The sequence below is a fragment of the Chiloscyllium plagiosum genome, chromosome 6 (assembly GCF_004010195.1).
Source record: "Chiloscyllium plagiosum isolate BGI_BamShark_2017 chromosome 6, ASM401019v2, whole genome shotgun sequence".
Taxonomy (NCBI): domain Eukaryota; kingdom Metazoa; phylum Chordata; class Chondrichthyes; order Orectolobiformes; family Hemiscylliidae; genus Chiloscyllium; species Chiloscyllium plagiosum.
Genome location: NC_057715.1, coordinates 15,350,894 through 15,373,574, shown reverse-complemented (window position 1 = coordinate 15,373,574; position 22,681 = coordinate 15,350,894). Strand labels below are relative to the sequence as shown.

The window sequence follows — 22,681 nt, the reverse complement described above, 5'->3', positions numbered from 1 at the left end:
GTGTGTGTGTGTGTGTGAGTGTGTGTGTGAGTGAGTGTGTGTGTGTGTGTGTGAGTGAGTGTGTGTGTGTGAATGAGTGTGTGTGTGTCAGTGTGTGTGTGTGTGTGAGTGTGAGTGTACTTGTCAAGCTCACCCCGGTCACACTGATGTAATGTACATGTTTCACAGTGAATAAGCCACAAGCGGTGGGTGGATGCACTGTTCGCGGGGTTAGGGCGGTGGTAGAACCAGGAGGGTGATTAGTTTTAACACTGAGGCCGGCAGGGAGCGGGGCTAACCCCGCGGATCGGAGATTCAGCACCGCGGACAGCGACCACTGGATCACCCCGAAGGTGCGGGGACTCCATCCACTACAGGAACACGCTCAGTCACGGTTACCCCAGCCGACCCCATCAGATCCATCTATGAGATGGCGAGGGGCAAGGTGACCCATCAGGGTCGAGGGATTTTCCCAAAGCCTGGTTGATACGTGATTACAGGAATTCCTATTTCCCTTTTGACTGCGCCTCCCCTTCCTTTGACTCAATCGCTCCATTGCAAAGCCGGGGTGCTGCCACAAATCCTTTAGACACTATATATACATAAAAGGGAAACTCCTGCTATGCGTATAGCATCGATCGGTAACAGTGTTGGTATGTTATTTTCCTTACTTCATTGATAACTGCTGCAGGATAACGCACTCACAAAACCTGCGTTGCAATCCTCATTTGGGTCGCGTTTTAATAAAAGGCGTCCTTTCCAGAAAGGGTGCCCGCACGACCACCGACCTTCAGCCTCCTTCACGCCCTCCCCCACCCTCCAAAAATGAGCGCTGGTCTATCCCGAGTCGATCACAGGTTCCCCCAGCCACTCCCTCCAAACACTGATACTCTTGAAGAGGGTTTTCCTGCTCAAAGCTCGGCAGGAGACTCGAGGGAGCCCCCTGCCGCCTCACCCGGAACGGTACAGCATCGAGCCTTGTTTCAAAAAGGAACATTTGCAACAAAGAGCGTTGGAATTCCCTCTGACCATATTCAACGTACAAATAGTAATTTAAAACGTTGCAACGGCTTTAAAATTATGCATCCCAGCTTTGCTTTTGGACACAGGTCCGCTTAATAACACCATGACAGCCGAATGACAGAATTAATGTCATCAATTAAATGCCTGAGAGCTCAGATTACACAGAAAACTAGAACTCCACTCTGTCTGAAATTGAATGATCCAAATCTGGACCTTGCTAAAAACACAGCTACTGATTGCTGAGTGACTGATCTAGAAAAGGATGTCGTCTGGGCAGGGGTGATCGTACTGAGTGGGCTAGAATGGACCTGTTAAGCAGTTTCCAGCTCCTCTGTTGCTGATCCAGATATAGTTGAATTTCTACGGTACCTTCTCAACGCCTCAGGTTGTCCGAACGCTCTCAACACCCACTGAAGTATAGTTATCGGCATTTGTTCATAGGATATGAGCATTGCTATCTTGGCCAGTATTTTCAGCCTTTCTCTAACTGTCCTTCAGTCTGCCAGATGTAGTCGAGGAAAGAATTATTCATTGGAGGTACCAATCAAGCGTGTTATTTTGTCCCTGAGCTTCTCGAATGTTGCTGTAGCGGCACTCATCAAAATAAGGCAAGAATATTTTTTATAGTTCAGATACTGGTCAATATCAGCTTAAACCAGCTGTTGATGCTGAGGAATCTGGCGATGGTAACGCCATTGAGAATCAAGGGGAGGCAGTCATTGTCGGGCAGTTGTGTGGTGCCAATGTAAGTTGGCACTTATCAACCTAAGCCTGAATTTTGTCTAGGTCTTGCTAAGTCCAGCCAAAGACTGAATGGAATTGAACATCATACAAATAATCAGAAACCTTTCCCACTTCCCATCCTTTATTTGGGGGGAAAAACATTGATGAAATGACTGGAGATGGTTGGACTTTTTTTACAATTCTGTGGTTTATAAGATGCCTATGCTTTGGGGCAATGCCTTTCAATTTAAGAAAAAAATGAAGGGAATCATGTGATCTACTCTGGAACCTGTCTGACAGTGGCCTGGTTTAATTCTTAGAGATTAAAGAGTTATTTTTTTTTAACTGGGAAGAAGGTCCAAAGTGTTTACACTGTGGACAATGGCAGCAGGCCACACTAACATTTAATGGATTGTGAATCTCCAAAGTCCCAGAAAAATGTTAAGATATATGTTATGCTTTAGCACCTATGCTTTAAATTTTCAAGATAAAAGAGATTGTGTCAGAATGATAGCCAATGAATATCTACCTGGAACAAGATCCATGTTATCATGAGGATGGACTTTACGATGGAAAGAGTTTTTACGATATCTCTGAAGCAAAGCTAGTCTGTCAGGATCTGGGAGACAGAGAGGAGTTCTGCTTGGAATAGGAAAATCAAACTCATGAGAAGTCAAAACAAGACAAGCCTGACTTGCAAAAAGGGAAGTGTCTCCATGGGACAAATCTCACTGTGAAAGACCATTCTAAGATTAAAAGTTAACAGTGTTAAACTATCAGCAGCTCTGGATCACTCTTACATGTTCTGGAACAAGTGAATGTCTTCTTAAAAGAAAGTGTAAAATATATCTGTGAAATCTGTTCCTCTTTTGTGCTAAAGTAAAAGAGCAATGTTCTGTTTGTGGTTTAAAGTATAAGATGCCTACAAGGATAATATTTAGTCAAAAGTAGTCTTTTTTAATAGTAAATAGTAAGTGGCACTCTTTCTGCTATTCACTGGAATTCTAAATTGCTTTTTAAAAGATATCGATCTCTTCAGAGATCATTACAACCTGAGGAATTCCTGCAGTGATTTCCCGGGGCTAAGATGATTGCCTTCCAAGAACCAGATCAATCTTTCTTTCTATTATGGATGACTCCAAAACATTATTGTCATACACAGAAACACCACAGCTAGTTTTGCATCGAGCAAGCACCTGCAAATAGCAATCTGATAGATAGTAAGGTCATTTGTTTCAGCGCTATTGGCTGAGGAACTGAAGACAGCTCGCTGCTCTTCTCTGAAACAGAACCATGGGATATTTTGCATCCTTCATGTTCCATCTTAAAAACACTTTGGCCCATGGGCTGCAACAGTTTAGGGAGACAGCTCACTATCAACTTCTCAAGGACAATTCGAGATGGATAGTAAGTGTTAGCAGCAAGGTTCATACCCCATGAAATAATTTGAAACGAATGTTGTAGTGCAACAAGGAGTGTCCAGAATTAATTGTCCATCAATACAATTCAAAGCTATTTTCCATCACATGAACATCTATCATTATTCCCTAATTAAGAAAAACACAAATAAAAATCAAAAGCATGCATATACTTGCTGAGCTATTTTGTTTAAGAAATTTGCAAAATGAGGATTGAGACTGTATCTATTACTCATCTGTTTCCTGTTAATCAAAATGCAATTAGCTGTATTTGTATTTTCATTTCATTACATGTCATTAGTGTGTGGTCTCATGGCAGAAATGGGTTTGTGCATTATTTATTTTCTAAATTATTTTCTGCAGATTGAACATTAAACACTTCCAGAAAAAGTAATCTCCAGGCATGGGCTGAAAAGTGGCAAGTAACAAGAACCAGACAAACACCACGGTGGCTCAGTGGTTAGCACTGCTGCCTCACAGCACCAGGGTCCCAGGTTTGATTCCAATCTCGGGCAACTGTCTGTGTGGAGTTTGCACTTTCTCCCTGTGTCTGCATGGGTTTCCTCCGGGTGCTCCGGTTTCCTCCCACAGTCCAAAGATGTGCAGGTCAGGTAAATTGGCTATGCTAAAGTGCCCATAGTATTAGGTGCATTTGTCAGAGGGAAATGGGTCTGGGTGGGTTACTCTTCGGAGGGTCAGTGTGGACTGGTTGGGCCGAAGTGCCTGTTTCCACACTGTAAGGAATCTAGTCTAATCTTGAATAAGAGACAATCTGACAATCACCCCTTGACATTCACCAGCTAGCAACATCCTAAGGGCTACTATTGATCAGAAATGAACTGGGCTAATCATAGAAGTATAGTGACTACAAAGGAGCCTCGGAATACTACAGCAAGTAACTCATTTCCGCACTTGCCAGGAGGGGTGCAGTTCCGATTACACTCAGGAAGTTTGACATCATCTAGGACAAAGCAGCCAAATAATTACTACCACATTCACAAACATCCACTCTCTGTACCACCAATGATCAGTAGCAGCAGTGTGCACCATCTCAAGATGCATTGCAGAAATTCACCAAAGATCCTTAGATAGCAGAATTCCCTCCCTCATAGCATTGCACATCTACCTACAGCACATGGACTGCAGTGGTTCAAGAAGACAGCTCACAATTACCTTCTCAAGGGCAACTAGGGATGGCAAGAAATGCTGACCCAACCAGTGACATCTGCATCCTACAAGTGAATTAAAGCAAAGACATTTTGCAGAACTCTTTGGTAGAGGGGCAACTGGGTCCCCTCTACATGAATCACAAGCTTAGTATGTAGGTACAGCAAGTGATTAGGATGGCAACTGGAATGAAACAGTTATGTTATTGCAAAAGCAATAGATTATGAAAATAGGACGTACAGGTGTTAGCGAGACCACATCAGAGTGTTATGTACAATTTTAAAAATCACACAACACCAGATTATAGTCTAACAGGGTTATTTGAATGCACTAGGTTTTGGAGCACTGCTCCTTCATCAGTTAGCTGTGCACATGTACAGTTTTGGTCTCCTATCTTGAAAAATAAAGATAGAATTGCTTTAGAAGCAGTTCAGAGAAGGCTCACTCAACTCATTCATGGGATAGCCAAAGTACCCTTTTGGATAGGTAAGGTACCCCTTTAGAACTGAATGAGGGATACCTTTGGTGAAGGTTGTGGGAGAGGTAAGGAGCCCTTTATTGGAGGTAAGGCACCCTTTGGCGGAGTTAAATGAGCCTTGGGATAGTGAAAAGTAGCCAGGCTTGTGCATAAAAGTGCTTTCTTTAAAAAAATAAGCGATTCATGTAGTGCAGTTGCCTAGTCCAACATTTATCATCTGTCTCAGATTGCCCTGACAATGTAGTAGTGAGCTTTATCATGAATCACTGAAGTCCTTGGAGTTTAGGTATCTTCAAAGTGCTCTTAAGAAGGGTAATTCAAGATTTTGACTTAGTGATCGTGAAGAGCAATAATATAGTTTCAATTCAGGATGATATGTAGTTTGGAGAGGAATATGCAGAGGGTGGTGTTCCCTTGCATCTAACACCCTTGCCCTTCCAGCTGGGGAGATCAGGGTCTTGGAAGGTCCTATCATTGGATATTTGGTGAGTTACTGCAGTGTATCTTGTAGATCTTACACAGTGCTACCACTCTGCTTCGATGGTGAAGAGAGTAAATGCTGATGGTGGTGAATGTGGTGCAAGTAAAACAGGTTGTTTTGGCTTGGATAGTGTTGAGTGTTGTCAGAGATGCACTCATCCAAGCAAGTGAAGCTTTTTCAACATCTGCCTGACTTCTGCTTTGGAGATGGTATACCAGCATTGGGGAGATAGGAGGTGACTTACTCACTTGCAGAATTCCCAGCCTCTGACCATCTCTTGTAATCACAATATTATACAGCTAGATCTGTTCAGTTTCTGGTTAATGATAACCCTCAGAATGTTGATAATTAGGGATTCAATTATGGTATTGCCATTGAACATTATGAGACAACCTAATCATTTTTCCTTGATGCACAGTTCGAACTGCTTTTGAACGGAAATAGATGGTTACATAAGGGATTAAACATTTAAGTGAAATGATTGTTTCCGTAAGGTATTAGTTAAAGGAAATTCAATATATTGAATGTCTTTTTGGTATAATCTATCAGCATGCCTCCTAAGGTATGCCAATGATGGATACTAGGTGAGTTAGCTATGAACAATAAAGGGACCTGGGGATTATAGGGGCATGGTGGCATGAGGAGTTATGGGAGATGAATCCACAAGCACAAGGTTGCAAGGAGTGATGTGGGGCCATACTTGGTTGGCATGGAGAGCATTGCAACTATTGGGATTGGCTTGGAGAGGGAAGGGAGTGAGGGGCTGAGAACAGCAGGCATGCTTTACGTTTTCACCTTTACTTTTACAGTTTTGAAAACAGTGCACTAGGCCTTGCCTGCCTCAGAAACAGACACCTCCTCCATTCTTCTGGATCACTTGCCTCTGCCCTTAGAGATCATGTTCACAAAGCCAGAACGTCGCTTATGTTGGTGCATCTGACCAGAGAACAATAATCATTGACAGAAATGAGAAGAAATCTTTTCTCTCAAACTGTTGTCACAATGCAGAATTCTCTTCCCCAGAAGGTAGTGGAGGCTCAGTCTTTAAGTTTATTGAAGACTGATTTAGATTGATTTTTCATCAACAATGGAGTCAAGGGTTCTGGGATCAGACAGGAAAGCAGAGCTAAGGTCACAATAAGGTCATGCATAATCTTATTGAATGGTGGAGCAGGCTCAAAGGGTCAAAGGCCTACTGCTGCTCCTACCTTTAGTAATATTGCTAATGATTTGATACTTAAATACAAATATTTTCATTCACTCAATGACTTGATTCATTGGTAATAATGTACAAGTTTCAGGTAAATTAATTCAATCTTGTGAGATTATGGATGAAATAATGAATAGTTATTTGATCTACAGCAGGATTTTAATATTGCAAAATTAATCTTAGCAATGACAGTTCACTTGGCAATGAATTAAATTTCATCAGCATTGTTCCCATTCAAATTCGTAAAACACCAAATTAAGAATTCTCCCCTGTCAGCTGCTGTTGAATGTCGAATCAGTCATCCATTTTGGGAAGGTTAAATGGCAGGAAGTGGGCCATCTTACTCTAGAGAATTGAAGGCTGAGCAAATGCTCTAAAAGGACTTGAATAGCATGAAGCTTTCCAATCAGGAGAATGGAGACATTGGAGTGCTTCCAATGTGATCACTGAAGGGGAAGTTAGGATCTAGAGATTTTATATATAGTCACTAATGAATCCAATAGTCAAATAAACCTCTTTACCTGGAGGTTCACAGAGTGCGGTAGGAGGCCATTCAACCCATCAAGAAGGGCAGCACGGTGGCAGAGTGGTTAGCACTGCTGCCTCACAGTGCCAGAGACCCGGGTTCAATTCCCGCCTCAGGCAGGTGTCTGTGTGGAGTTTGCACATTCTCCCCGTGTCTGCGTGGGTTTCCTCTGGGTGCTCCGGTTTCCTCTCACAGTCCAAAAAAAAAATGTGCAGGTTAGGTGAATTGGTCGTGCTAAATTGCCCATAGTGTTAGGTGAAGGGGTAAATATAGGGGAATGGGTCTGGGTGGGTTGCTTTTCGGAGGGTCGATGTGGACTTGATGGGCCGAAGGGCCTGTTTCCACACTGTAAGTAATCTAATCTAAAAGAAAAGTCTACACTGACCATCCAAAGAGCTTCGCACCCAGACCCAGGCCCTATTCTATCCGCATAATCTCACATTTACAAAGTCTAATCCACCTAGCCTGCACATCCCTGAACATTGTAGGGAATTTAGCATGGCCAATCCATCTAATCTGCACAGCATTGGACTGTGGGACGAAACCCGAGCACCAGGGCAAAACCCACACAGGCGTGGGGAGAATGCGCAAACTCCATTCAGACAATTGCCCAAGGCTGGAATCGAACTCGGCAAGAGAAATGGCAAAAATGTGGAACTTGTTATCACAGGGCCTGTTTGAATGAGTAATGTAGATACCTTTAAGGCGAAGCTGGATAAACACATGACAGAGAAAGGGAATAAAAGAATATGTAGTTAAGGTGAGTTGAAATAGAACAGAGAAGACTCGTGTGGAGTGTAAACCAGAATGGATGAGTTGAAACCAAATCAGCCTGACTTTTGCTTAATATTCAATGTCCCAGAGGATAGCAGCCCAAATGAAAAGATCTTCACTACTGTCTGTGGTTGACTGATCAAATCAGGCAGGGAGTTACTAAATCTGACACTTCTTGAATACCAAGGGTGCGGTTTTACAAAGACTTCTAAGGTTTTGATTTCACTGCAGCACAATTACAAATGCAGTTCCAGAGTTTAGTTCCTGCTGGACTCCAGAGCGGAGCAGTGGGATACATATGGACAAAGCATCACACCACTTGGCTTGATACTCCACTGGGAATAACTCCAGTACAAAATTGCTCACAAAGTTCTCACAAGGTTCATTAGAGCTCATTTGGATTTTTCAAGAATATGAATATTCTTGCCACTGCTTGCACCATAAGTAAAACTTACCATCCAAGAGGAAAGCCCTGTACAACTGTATGAACACATGCTTTTTGAGATTATTCCCACAGCAGTGATTCATTGTTCAATGCTCTCATCTTCAAGTCAGACAGTTTGGAATTCAGAGTCGGAAAGTGTGGCACTGGAAAAGCACAGTCAGGCAGGCAGCATCCAAAGAGCAGGAGAATCAATGTTGCGGCATAAGCTCTTCATCCAGAATGTTGGGAGTGGTCAGGCCAGCCATCACCGTCCAAGGAAAAAGGCTATCACTGTCCACCCTGTCTAACCCTTTGATTATCTTATATATCTCAATTAAGTTGCCTCTCAAACTTCTTCTCGCTTAATATATTCTTTTTTAATGCTGCAGTTTCTGCACACAGCTTCTTTCCAGCAGCAATTTGCTGCTGCCTGACATGTGTTTCCACAGCAGTGGCAGTTTTGTGTCTGCGTTGGTGCTTGTCCCTGGGCCACCATTTTGTGAACTCTCAGCCACCATTTTGTGAGGTGTTGACCTTCCTTGGCTGCGAGTTCCATCACGGTTGCCATTCCCAGCACTTTCATTTAAGTGTAGTCACCTTTGCGTCAGTAATCTCTTCTGGATCGCTTCACATCTTACGGCAGGCTGCTACAAAAGGTAGAGTCTCGTGGGATCTGAGGTGAGTCTGCGTTGGTGCTTGTCCCTGGGCCACCATTAAGGGGGGGTAGATATAGGACTGATGTTCGGGGTAGGTTCTTCACTCAGCGAGTCGTTAGTTCATGGGATGCCCTGCCAGTAACAGTGGTGGGCTCTCCCTCTTTATGGGCATTTAAGAGGGCATTGGATAGGTATATGGAGGATAGTGGGTTAGTGTAGTTTAGGTGGGCTTGGATCGGCGCAACATCGAGGGCCCAAGGGCCTGTACTGCGCTGTATTCTTCTATGTTCTATGTTCTATGTACATCTCTGGTGGTGGGGTCATTTTGCAGGTGGCGGAAATAGTAGAGGATAATGCGCTGCAACTGGAGATTGATGGAGTGGAAGGTGACGACCGGGAGGATTCTATCCTTGTTGTGGTTGGAGGGTGGGGTGAGTCAGGTCCCACAACAGAAGCTTGAACATAAAATCTAAAGTGAGACTCTTAATGCAGTACTTGTGGAATGTGGTGTTGTTGGAAGTGTTGACTTTTCACACAAGATGAGATATTCCATTCAGTTGCCCATTAGCACCCTCAGGTTGATGTAAAAATTCCACAGTACTCAGTCAAAGAAAAGGAGGAGAGGTCTTTTCAACACCTTGGTTAATATTTATCCCTTTACCAAGATCACAAAAATAGCTTACCTAGTCATTATTACATTGCTTTTGTTTTAAATGTACATAAACATTGGTTGTGTTTCCTACATTATAACTGTGGTTACACTTCATGAAGAACTTCATTGGTTGTAATATTATTGCCCATGAAATGCAACAAAAAATACAAGTCATTTTTCTTTTTATCCAGGCAGTTGACGTGCAGCCATCATATATTAAGAAAATGCTGTTTAAAGTTGGAAATTAGAACACATTTGCAATTTGAATTTACTACACCACACACCACTTGCATCTGATATTGCTGCAAAATCAGAACATGACCTAAATAATTTCATGTTCTTGAAAATATTGCTGAGGACATTCTGCGCAAAAGGAGCCTATATGTCTTGCAGATCAAGTTTAACTTCCCAGAGAATATGGACAGTAAGGGGCATTATCCAAAGATAAAAACTTATTCAATAATACAGACTATCAGCGCAAACATATCATAATTGGTAACAAGGGGTAAGAATGTTACTTTATAGAAGGGAAAGTTAAATGAACTATCTGTCCATAGCATGTGTTAGAACATCAATGCTTTAAAGGACAATAAAACAGTGAGTAATATCATTTAAAAGACAACCAGATAAGCATTAAAAATGTACATTCTAATATAGGCTAAGTTATGGTGTTCAACTTCAGTAATCATGTCACAGCGAGTTCAGCATATTACAATATAAAAAAAATCCAATAAAGAAAATGAAATGCCTTAAGAAAAATTATGGTCTTGAATGGATCAATAAGTGCACCTTGGAGAGATCATTTTACAAAGCATTATGCAGCTTCTTCTTGAAATATACTGGTGATGATCATTATCAGTCACATTTGGATCATATTTTATTGCCGTGGAAGTAAACAAAAGCCAGTTCATGCAGTCAGATGAAAATTGGACTGCAGGCAGTCAGCAATATTGCAAACATCCACCAGTGGGCACTATGGGCCCAGCAATAAATCCTGCAAGCCTAGAGGTTTTATCTGAGAACCCTGCAGATCGCAAACACAGATCAAAGGATGATTTGCATTAAAATTATGCTGTCAGCAGTTTGCTGTTGCATTCTTAACTATTGCAGAAGGCGGCTGTGGAATGGACTTATTCAGAACCATTTTCATTGATTGTACATCCCGATAAGCAATAGTTTTGGGAATTTATGTTCACAAATGTTTTGAAGGTGGCACACAAGATGTTGAGCATGCTGTTAGAAAAGGTATACAGATTTCTGACTTCATGAACAAAGGCAGAGAGTACAAAAGCAAGGATATTACTCTAATCCTTTATAAATAAGCAGGCATCAGATGCTGTATTGTGTTCAATTATAGGCAACACACTTTAGGAAGAATGTCAAGGCCTTGGAGAGGGTGTAGAGGAGATTTAGCGAAACAGCACCAAGGATGAGAGATGTCAGTTATATGCAGAGACTGGAGCAGCTGACATTTTTTTCTTTAGAGCGGAGAAGGTCAAAGGGACATTTAAAAAGGCATTCAATATGATGAAGGAGGAACTGTTTCCACTGTAAGCAGGAGATACAGATTTACTGTAATTGGCAAAAGAACCAGAGGGAGTGATAAGGATATCTGTTCTATGCGCTGAATTGCCATGATCTTGAATGCACTGCCTGAAACAGCAGTGGAAGCAGATTCAATAATAACTTTCAAAACCTGAATGAATATTTGAAGGGGAGACATTTGCAGCTCTATGCGAAAAGAAAAGAGAAAAGTGAGGCTAATACAGTATAATGGGCTGAATGATCTCCTTCCATGTTTTATTTTGTCTGATACCTAATTACAACTTACCAACAGTTGAGGGGGTGGTTAGTTAATTCAGTTACCTGGAAGACTAGAGTATGAGGAGCAGAATAAAGCTAATAGTGTGCACTCAACAACAGAGGCCTGTCTCTTAATCTTACCTCATCCTCTTGGAGTGGTTATCCTCCAGCTAAGCCTAATCAGTTGTCTCTGTCTAGATGGTGAAAGATGCCTATATCCCTGGGCAGACTATGGCTCCTTACCAACACTTGCTTGTTAGTACAGAACTTTAACATTGATAAAAAGAGAGACACGTTTCTGAAGGTTTTGATTTTTACTCTTCAGAACAAAAAGCAAGAATGTCAAATTTCAAAAGACTAGAACAATTTATACAGCAGTAGAAAAGTGTGTGTGCTGATATATTGACAAATTGATTCCAAATGGCCAAGGCATTGCCATGAAGAAAGCTCCTGAGTAATTTAAAGAGGTGTGAACATTATTTTTTGTTTACAGAGAATGGGTCCCTGCCTATGAATGTAAGTCACTTTAAGCAGGGGTAAATGAAACGTTTAAAGCTAAACTTACTGTTTAAACACTATTGTTGTTAACGTAGTTATGAGCACACTTAGATTTATTCAATAAGTGTTGCCCAGTCTCAGAGTTACATCAAACAGTGGATGTATCGTTTTGGATTTTCCAAGCATAGGATGGTGGAATATGATCAGTCTATGTTGAAAACCATTTATCATTTCCATAAAAGCATTTATTGCCTCTGGCTCATACCTTACTCTGATCATCAATGATCCCTACTATTGAACAGGAAACAAGGTCAGGGTGATGGGAGATGAGTGGAGTAAACAAAGATTATCATCCAACAACAGAAAGCCAGATACTGCTTGGAAGATAATTCATACTTACGAGTTATCATTGCAAGTACTCTGCTAACAGGCAGATCCTTCACTCAATGCCGCTTTACACTGAACTGCTTTTAGTGGTCCTGATGAAGGGCCTGTGCCCGAAATATTGATTCTCCTGCTTCTTGGATGCTGCCTGACCTGCTGTAGTTTTCCAGCAACACACTCTCAACTCTGATCTCCAGCATCTGCAGTCCTCACGTTCTCCTCAAGGTACTGAGTTGGATGATCAGTCTTGATCATATTGAATGGTTGAACAGGCTCAAAGGGCCAAATGGCCTGGTCCTGCTCCTATTTTCTATGTCTCTATGCTTTGTCTCAGGGAGTCAGGCCATTCTCAACAGACACCAATAGAGAGTAGCACACAAAGATCTCCTACAGCTTCTCAGGATACTCCAGAGATTCTGGCCCCATCATCTCCCCTTGTCTGTGATTGCAAAGCCTGCATAAGTTCAACCAAGGAGGTTGAGCATGCATTTGGGCAGGACAGTCAACAAACCCGGTTCCTCTTGGCCGAAAGGTAACCAGGTATGGGTGCCCAAGTATTCCAGGACAACTGCCGAACTGGAGGCATTCTGAAGAAGGGTCACTTGAAACATTAACTCTGTTTCTCTCTCCACAGATGCGGCCAGAGTTGTTGCTTGAATTTTGCCAGCAATTTCTGTTTTAGGAAAGACAGAAAACTCCACCCTAGCTATTGTGGGAGCCACAGGAAGAAAATGCCTTACTAAAAACACATAGATGGCAGAGGTGTCACATCATTGCAGCTAACCTTTCACTGCTGACATCAGACAGGACTACTCCATCAACAATAACTTGCTGACATTAAAATGCTGTCTCATAGAACATAGAACAATACAGCGCAGGACAGGCCCTTCGGCCCTCGATGTTGCCCCGACCTGTGAACTAATCTAAGCTCATTCCCCTACACAATCCCATCATCATCCATGTGCTTATCCAAGAATTGTTTAAATCTCCCTAATGTGGCTGAGTTAACTACATTGGCAGGTGGGGCACGCCCTTACCACTCTCTGAGTAAAGAACCTGCCTCTGACATCTGTCTTAAATCTATGACCCCTCAATTTGCCCCTCCAGCTCAGTTGACATTCTTTAGTACTGCTCCTCCGACAGCACAGCACTCCCTCAGTTTTGCCCCTCTGACAGTGCAATAGTCCCTCAGTGCTGTTGCTCCAACAGTGTGGTGCTCCCTCACTGCTCACTACTTTGATCATGCAGTGTTTTTTCGGAACTGACTCTCTGACAGTCCTGTGCTCGTTCATAACATCCTCTGTGCTGCTTCTCCAACTGTGGAGCTCTTCCTCAGTACCCATCCTCCAACACTGCCTCACTCTCTCAGTACTAAGCCTCTGACACTGCCTCACTCTCTCAGTACTGACCCTTCAACATTGCCTCACCCTCTCAGTACTGAGCCTCTGACACTGCCTCACTGTCTCAGTACTGACCCTCTGTCACTGCTTCATTCTCTCAGTACTGAGCTTCTGACACTGCCTCACTCTCTCAGTACTGACCCTCTGTCACTGCCTCACTCTCTCAGTACTGAGCCTCTGACACTGTCTCACTCTCTCAGTACTGCCCCTCCAACTCTGTTTCACCGTCTCAGTACTGACCCTCCAACATTGCCTCACCCTCTCAATACTGACCCTCCTACATTGTTTCACTGTCTCAGTACTGACCCTCCAACATTGCCTCACCCTCTCAATACTGACCCTCCTACATTGTTTCACTGTCTCAGTACTGACCCTCTGACATTGCCTCACCCTCTCAAACAGTGCTGGGAGCATCTGGTGGTGTTTGTGCTCATGTTTCTGAAGTGGGGCTTGTACTTACAAGCTTCTGAGTTACAGGAATGTGTATAACCCATTGAGCCAAAGCTCAAGAAGGGGAGTACAGACAACACTGGAAATTATAGACCTTTGTAATCTAATCTAATCTTGTGTCTTACTTCGGTTGTGGGTAAAGTATTGGAAAGGGTTATAAGAGATAGGAATTATAATCATCTACAAAGGAATAAGGTGATTAGAGATAGTCAACACCATTTTGTGAAGAGTAGGTCATGCATCACAGATGGATGAAGGTAAAGCAGTTGATGTAGTGTATATGGATTTCAGTAAGGCATTTGATAAGGTTCCCCACATTAGGCTATTGCACAAAATACCGAGGCATGGGATTGAGGGTGATTAAGCAGTTTGGATCAGAAATTGGCTAGCTGAAAGAAGACAGAGGGTGGCGGTTGATGGGAAATATTCATCCTGGAGTTCAGTTACTAGTGGGGTATCGCAAGGATCTGCTTTGGGTCCAGTGTTTTTTTGTCATTTTTATAAACTACCTAGATGAGGGCATAGAAGGATGGGTTAATAAATTTGCGGATGACACTAAGATCAGTGGAGTTATGGATAGGGATGAAGGATGTTGTAGGTTACAGATAGACATAGATCAGCTGCAGAGCTGGGCTGAGAGGTGGCAACTGGAGTTTAATGCTGAAAAGTGTGAGGTAATTCACTTTGGAAGGAGTAACAGGAATTCAGAGTACTGGACTGATAATAAGATTCTTGATAGTGGAGATGAGTCAAAGTACATAGATCCCTGAAAGTTGCCACTCAGGTTGATAGGGTTGTTAAGAAGGCATACGGTGTGTTAGCTTTTATTGGTAGAGGGATTGAGTTTTGGAACCATGGGATCAAGCTGCAGCTGTACAAAACTCTGGTGCGGCCACATTTGGAGTATTGTGTACAGTTCTAGTCACCGCATTATGGGAAGGATGTGAAAGCTTTGGAGAGGGTTCAGAGGAGATTTACTAGGATGTTGCCTATTATGGAGGGAAGGCTGAGGGACTGGAGGCTGTTTTCATTAGAGAGAAGAAGGTTGAGAGGTGACCTAATTGAGACATATAAGACAGGGTTAGATAGGTTGGACAGTGAGAGCCCTTTTTCCTCAGATAGCGATGGCTAGCATGGGGGGGGGGGGGGGAAGACAGCTTTAAATTAAGGGGTGATAGATGTCAGAGGCAGTTTCTTCATTTAGAGAGCAGTAGGTGCATGGAATATACTGCCTGCAACAGTAGTACACTCCCCAACTTTAAGGGCATTTAAATGGTCACTGGATAAGCATATGGACGGAATGGAATAGTGTAGGTTAGATAGGCTTCAGATTGATTCCACAGGTCAGCACATCGAGGGCTGAAGGGCATGCACTGCGCTGTAGTGTTCTATGTTCTATATTCTTGAAGAAAAGATGATGGCTCACTCAGAAGTGGTTCCCTTTCCAAGAATCCTGAATTATGTTTGTAAATTCAGGTAAAGTTTTACCTTTGAGCTCATGGTCATAGTTCAGTCAGCTCACTTAATTCTTTGCGTCAGACAATCTTGTCAATGTGAGGGATAGAGGCCACTAACTCTGGTTGGACATGCTCAGAAGGATTAATTCAATCATTTCATACTTCCAACAGCTACTCACTCAACAATAGTAACACGACATGCCCATCCATGCAGTGCCCGCTCAGTGCCAGCCTGAAAGAGGCGCAGTTCTGAAGAAGGGTCACTGGACACGAAACATTGACTTTGTTCTCTCTCCACAGATGGTGCCAAGACCTGTTGAGTTACTCCAACAATTTCTGTTTTTATTTCTGAAAATAGCTGTGTCATGCAATCGGATGGCTTCTTGCAATCTCCAATATTTTTGTCACTAATTAAAAAACATTCAAAGTTTATGTTAAAAGGAAGCCCAGTATTAAATGTTCCCATTTGCAGTTAAAATGTGGGTGAGATTCATGGCACCCAGTGACTAATGGCTTCGAATGAATTTTCTCATACGTCTCAATTCATTAATAATGTTTCTGGGTTCTTGGGTATCTTTCTTGGCGAGTCTTGCAGCAAGAAGAGCTGGATTCATTCTCTGGGACTGGCTTCTTCCAGTGCCCATACTGCTGGAGCCAAATTTACAGCCACATTGGACACCGCATCAGATCCTGCAAGCCAGGAACTGTCCTTTACATTGCATTGCTGGATTACTATAACACAGAAAGGACAGCTCATTCCCCAGTTAGTGAACAGGGACTTGGAGATGTTGGTAGAGAGGAGGGCTATCTTTTTTCCCACTTACCCAGACCCAGCTTGCTTGGGCAAAGTTAGGAGCCCAGGTTAGTGCGGTGTCGATGGTGCTGTGCAGAGTAACAGAAGAAAAGTTTATGATGTTCTGCATGACGCAAGAGTGAGTGCCACTATTCCTCTCTCTGCTACCTCACACTCACTGGGCAAACACACACTGTAACTCTGTCACTACACATGCCCCTCCACCAAGTCTTGTAGACAACACCTCTCAGTACTTGCCATGCTTCATACCCACTGAATGAATTTCCCCAGCTCATCATCCCAGACAACCCCTTGCATTTCCTACTCATGCGGACACACTTCACCATTTCTCATGCTTTAGCATCACCAGAAACTTCTCTTCCATCCTCTTCTATTGTATTCATTTCCTCCCTTTGTCTCATTGCAGGGAAAGGTGGTCTGGAACCAGATATCAGTCTCTTCGCTGCCTAGAATGAGCCAAGAGCATGACCACTCCTGCAGGGACAGGGAGATCTCCATGGACAACCAACCCAGGCTAATTCATTACACTGCTGCACTGTTCTCCCATCACCACCAGTGCTACCTCTTCCTTCATCTGCACAAGCTTTTATCTCTCTTAGATAGCTGATTCTTCTCTTATGCAACAACTGGCTGTACCCAGCTCCCAGCTAATGTCCATTGAAAGGTCATCCAAGGACACCAGCCACTTCACCTCCATGGAAGCCAGTGAACCCTCAAAGGATGCATCAGCAAGGCTTTCACTTGTACCCTTCATCAGCCCAGAGGCTGTCACCTCTATGGATTCTCTATACAGACTAGATTCAGGAGCACAATCTAGGGACACATCACTGACACGTTTCCACAGCTGGTGAAGAAATAAATGCCCCAGGCCTCTGACTTGCAGTGGACTGCCAGAGATCAGCTACCTGCTCAGCCCCAGGCAGAAGACCTGGTCTCAACCAATAATGACATCGTCATAGTAAATACATATTTTTAATTAATTCAAAGGATGTGGGTGTCACTGGCTAGGCTGGCATTTATTTCTCTTCCTTAATTACCTTTGAGAACATGGTGGTGATCAGCAAGTCTTACAGGAGAGAAAGCAGAGTTAACATTTCGAATGCAATGACACTTCGTCAGAATGTTTCAGTGCTACACTTGCCGTAGAAAACTGCGACTGGTCACCCCCAGCCTCGTGACCCATGCTGAAGTCAGTGAGTCTGCACTGAGAAAGCAATGTGAATTTGACAGAAGCTGGCAACCTCCAAGTGAGTGCTGACCAATATTGAGATTATGAAATTGTCATTGAAGGCCCAAGAGGAACATCCCAAAACATTTCAAATTCTTTTTCTATCTTCTCCCAAATTTCTTGCCATGGCTCACACCCCTAGGCTGGAGGTGGGGGGCGTTTCTTGCCATAAATTGAAAAATCCCAATGAATCTCCCCCAGGACTGCTCCCACCAGTTTGATCTTACATTCTTGCACATTCCAGGACAAACTTAATGACGCATTGTGTTTTGGCATGAATCTGATATTGAATTAGGCCCTACTACTAATTTAGATGCTGCCATTAACCATGGCTCACACCCCTAGGCTGGAGGTGGGGGGGGGGGGCGTTTCTTGCCATAAATTGAAAAATCCCAATGAATCTCCCCCAGGACTGCTCCTACCAGTTTGATCTTACATTCTTGCACATTCCAGGACAAACTTAATGACGCATTGTGTTTTGGCGTGAATCTGATATTGAATTAGGCCCTATACTAATTTAGATGCTGCCATTAAATTTGGCATTTGCTACTAAATTAAAGTCTTCCTTCCTCTTCCTGTCTCGAAGACCACGTAGGACAGGACATCCCAAAGAACAGGCCCAGGATGGATTCATTTGTCTCTATCCACTAGACAACCATGAACAGCAAAAAATCACAAAAAAGGACTAGCTCTTTCTTTTCTAAAGGTTTTTGTTTTATTTTGAAGTCCAGCCACAGGTGTAATTGGTTTAAACAAAGACAGTGGGAACAAAATACAATATTTAGTTTTGAAGGTGAGCAAGGGATTGCTCTGTTAAGGTCTGTTGTCATGGTAACAGGACGAGTTGCTTAGCTAGGCCTGAAAAGCTCAGCTAGGCCGCCATCCACCACTTCTACAGTAAGATTTATTAGCTTATTCGAGAAGCTGATGATAACACACTTGGTTGCCCATGAGTGACCCAGTCAACCTCTCCTGGGAATGTAAATCAGATTTTATAGCTTTTCTATATTGCCTAATTTACTTTTCCTAATTGGCTTCTGTTCCTTTCTAATTTAATTAAATATCCGCATACTCTTATTCCATTAATGCCAATATATAATGATGGAAGTGACCACTTATAAACATAGTGAATTAAAATGTGACTCCAAAGTAATAGTGCAGTCTCAAATTTAAAATACAATATACATAAATACAATGTTTATTTACAAAATTCTGCAGTGGTCCAGGAACATTCTATGAAGTAGCTCATTTGGGTCTAGAGTGCTCATCTTAATATCTTTTGGAATATGGTTGATAAAAGCTGGGAAACATTATTGCAGTGATGAGGTGAGATGATAGAGTGTGGGAGGAAGCTCATAAGGAACATAAACACTGGCATGGAACAGTTGGGGTGAATGGTCTGTTTCCATGAGATAAACACAAGGTAATTCTGAGCAATATATTTTTATAAGGCTGCTTGTTTAGCAAGCTATTAGTTCTGTAAAAGTCTCTGTTGGAAATGCAGAGAGAACTCTGGTGTCATGGAGTTGAGCAGAGGAATGCAATATTCTCTTTGTTCATGTTCAGTTATAGTGCTGCTTATTAAACTGCATGGATCTGTGGCAAACAGCATTTAAATAAATATCATGGCCATCGTGCCATTCAGTCCCACAAGGTGGACTGCAGTTCACTTAGATCATGACTGGTCTGAATCTTAACTCCATTTGCCTACCTTGGTTCCTTAATCTCCTTCCCCAGCTGAAATCTACCAATTTCATTTTTGAAATGTTAATTTGACCTTCAGCCTCAGTATTTTTTTTGGGGGGGTGGTGGGAATTTGGAACAAGAGTTCTGGATTTCTTCTCTCCTTTGTGTGAGAGAAATTACCCCTTAACAGCTTGGCTCTTTGTTCCCTTTGTACTGGCTTCCCTCTAACCGAAGGAAATAGTCACTCTCTATCTATCATACCAACTCACTTAATAATTTTCAACAACGATTAGATTACTCTTTAATCTTAAAACCTGAGGGAATACAAACCCAACTAGCTTGCTCCTTGAATGCATCTGACCTGCTGCGCTTTTCCAGCAACACATTTTTCAGCTGGGAATACAAACCCAGCCCATGCCACAATATTTAATCCTTTAAGTTCCAGTGTGATTCTAGTGAATCTAGCCTAAAGTTAAGCCCGAACCAAAACCTCTCCACATATCTCCCCTCCTTTCAGATGCTCCTTAAAAATCTACCTCTTGTGCCAAGTTTTGTATCACAGCACTTTGATGCCAGAACTGTCAGAATTAAGGTATAACGTTGTCAGAGAAATGGTTCCGAGTCTGGCTGAGGGTCAAATTGTCTTTGATAATGCTCCTGTGAAGCAACTTGGTTAAAGATCTATATAAATGCAAGCTATTGTAGTTGACAAAGCACACATTCAGTTTATTTTTTATTAGATGATTAGATTCCCTACAGCGTGGAAACAGGCCCTTCTGCCCAACAGGTCCACACCGACCTTCTGAAGAGTAACCCAACCCCTCTGACTAACGCACCTAACACTATGGGTAATTTAGTGAGAATGTGCAAACTCCACACAGACAGTCGCCCAAGGCTGGAATCGAACCTGGAACCCTGGTGCTATGAGGCATCAGTGCTAACCACTGAGCCACCGTGCCGCCCTTGGGGAAGAGTGGCAAGGGACAATATTTGTTCAGGGCTATGTATAGAAAAATAATAAATGCCTTCTCAATAAATGTTATTAAGCTGAAAACACAAAGGAAATCATCCTTTGCTGGAAGAGAAATGCCCCAACTTAATTCTCACCCATGCTCCCTTGAGTTATCCAATCTGTGTTACTGAATGGTTTGTTTTCGCTGTTCAGACATCCTGTGGATAACACTGGCACATAAGCAAGAGGAAATTTTATCAGAATTGGAAGAAAAGCATGACACACAGGGAGCTAAATATTATTTCATGTTTTTGCATCAGTGCTAATGCCAATATCAAGGGAACATTCATTGCACTGTGCTAAGAAAAAAACAATTTTGTTTGGTGCACAGCGTAGATGAACTAATATCAATGTTCCCATTTAATTGCATTTCCACACCACTATGATGCCAGAACTGTCAGAATTAAGGTATAAAGCTGGAGAGAAATGGCTCCTAATAGCCCAGACTCACTGCCGTCTCTCATGCACGCCATAGAACATTTTATAAAGCAGACATGATTTAAACTACACAAATTCTGACATTACCTGTACATAATTCATTTGATTCCTAACTTTTTTTTCATGAGGAAAATGTGAGGCCATATGATAACGTACATTTCCATGAACACTGATGTAATCTTCCTTGGGGAGTCTAAGTGGTGAGTGTTGGCAGGCTGATCCCTTGCAGAGGCATCACCACAGAGTCTGTTCAAAGATATTATATTGTGTCTCGCAGATGTGTGATATACTTTTATGGGATAAGCTTGTAATGTTATTACAGTTTCATGCATGAAACCTAATGGGATAAAGCTCTCAATCTCCATCTTACTGAGCTCTGTTCTCTTAGAGCATGACACTGACTGAAGTGTGCTACAAAACATCTGAATTGCCTAGCTTGGGCCCAGAACACCTAAGAGCTTTTGTTTGCCATGTGCATTTATAAGTACTTGGAGCTGTAATAAAAGCTTTTTAGATTCTTCAGATCCACGTCTCATTATTATGTGATTGAAGCTAAAATTAAAGTATCACAGCATGATTGTTGTAGACTATCAGTATATTTTGGAACATCGTGTCATGGTGGCAACATGGGAGTAAGAATCAGCCATGCCCATATGCTTATAAAGCAATTCTCACTGAAGGTTAGATTTCCCCAGATTGTCAATATTTGGACAAACAACAACAGTACATTTATGTAAGTATAGACCTCCAACTTTATAGCCTTCCTTCTTCTTAAACTTCAAGACCTATCAGGCTAAATCACTTTTACAAAAATAAAAACAAAAACAATGCTTCAGCCTGCATCCTGACAGAGAAGTGAAGGTACAGCGATTAAAATACTTCTTACAGGTTTTGAAACAAAATCCACAGAACAAAGGTTGAAAATTAACATTGACAGTCAAAAGACACTGTTATTCTAATTTCAGCGACCTCCCTGTTTGGAAAGAAAAGATTGTCTTAAGCACTACAAAGTGATTTCTTTTTAACTTAGAGAAGGTTATCTGTATCAAGCCATTTGATTCATGAAAGTCCTTTAAAGAAGAAACTGCTGGCCTTTCCTTGTCTATCCTACATGTGACTCCAGACCCACAATAACATGGTTGATTCTTAACTGCCCTCTGAAGTGGCCGAGCAACCACTAGAAAGGAAAAATGAATGTATCTGGATGGACCACTTGGCACTGGCTAGAGCACTGGAAGCACCAACAAACACAGCACTATTGACCCTGCAAAGTCTTCCTTGCTAACATCTGGGAGCTTGTTCCAAAATTGGGAGAGCTATCTCACAGACTACTCAGGCAATTGCCTAGCATAGTCATATTCATTGAATTATACCTTACAATGTCACAAACAATACCATCACCATCCCTGGACATGTCCTGTCCCACTGGCAGGACAGAACCAGCAGCGGTGGCGGCACAGTGGTATACAAATGGGAGAGAGTTGCCCTGGGAATCCTCAACATTGACTCTGGAACTCCTGATGTCTCATGGCTTCAGATCAAACATGGGCAAGGAAAGCTCTTGCTGATTACCACATACAGCACAGCCCTCAGTTAATAAATCAATGTCCCTACATGTTGAACAGTGGTTGGAGGAAGGAGTGAAGGTGTCATGGGCACAGAATGTACTTTGGGTGGGAGATTTCAATGTCCACCAGCAAGAGCGGCTTGACAGCACCATAGCCGATCGACCTGATCAGGTCCTATAAGACATAGTTACTAGACTCAGTCTGCGGCAGGTGGTGTTGGAACAAGAGGGAAAAGCATACTTGACCTCACCCTTGCTTTTTGCAGCAAAGAGCGGCGGGAGCTGGGCGGAAGTGAAGTCGGAGCGCAAAGCCGGTCGGGAAGGTAAGTAATTGTTATTTGAGTGGAGAAGGAACCCGAGACACTACACGTCTAGTGTCTCCCACCCTCCCTCCTCCTCTAACCTAAAAAAAGGTAAGCTACTTGGTGTTCTT

At 42.5% G+C, this 22,681-nt stretch overlaps 1 protein-coding gene across 2 annotated transcripts in view; it reads right to left on the bottom strand.

Annotated features, from left to right (window-relative positions):
• Positions 1 to 22,681, bottom strand: part of fgf14 (fibroblast growth factor 14) — a 507,463-nt gene that overhangs the window by 182,843 nt on the left and 301,939 nt on the right. The window contains exon 1 of one of the 2 annotated variants that reach the window (XM_043691271.1): positions 651 to 854. The exons of the other annotated variant lie outside the window; for it this stretch is intronic. The gene's annotated coding sequence lies outside the window, so the exon portion shown is untranslated. Of the gene's footprint in view, positions 1 to 650; positions 855 to 22,681 lie in introns of those variants that run through there. 2 annotated transcript variants of the gene reach the window in all.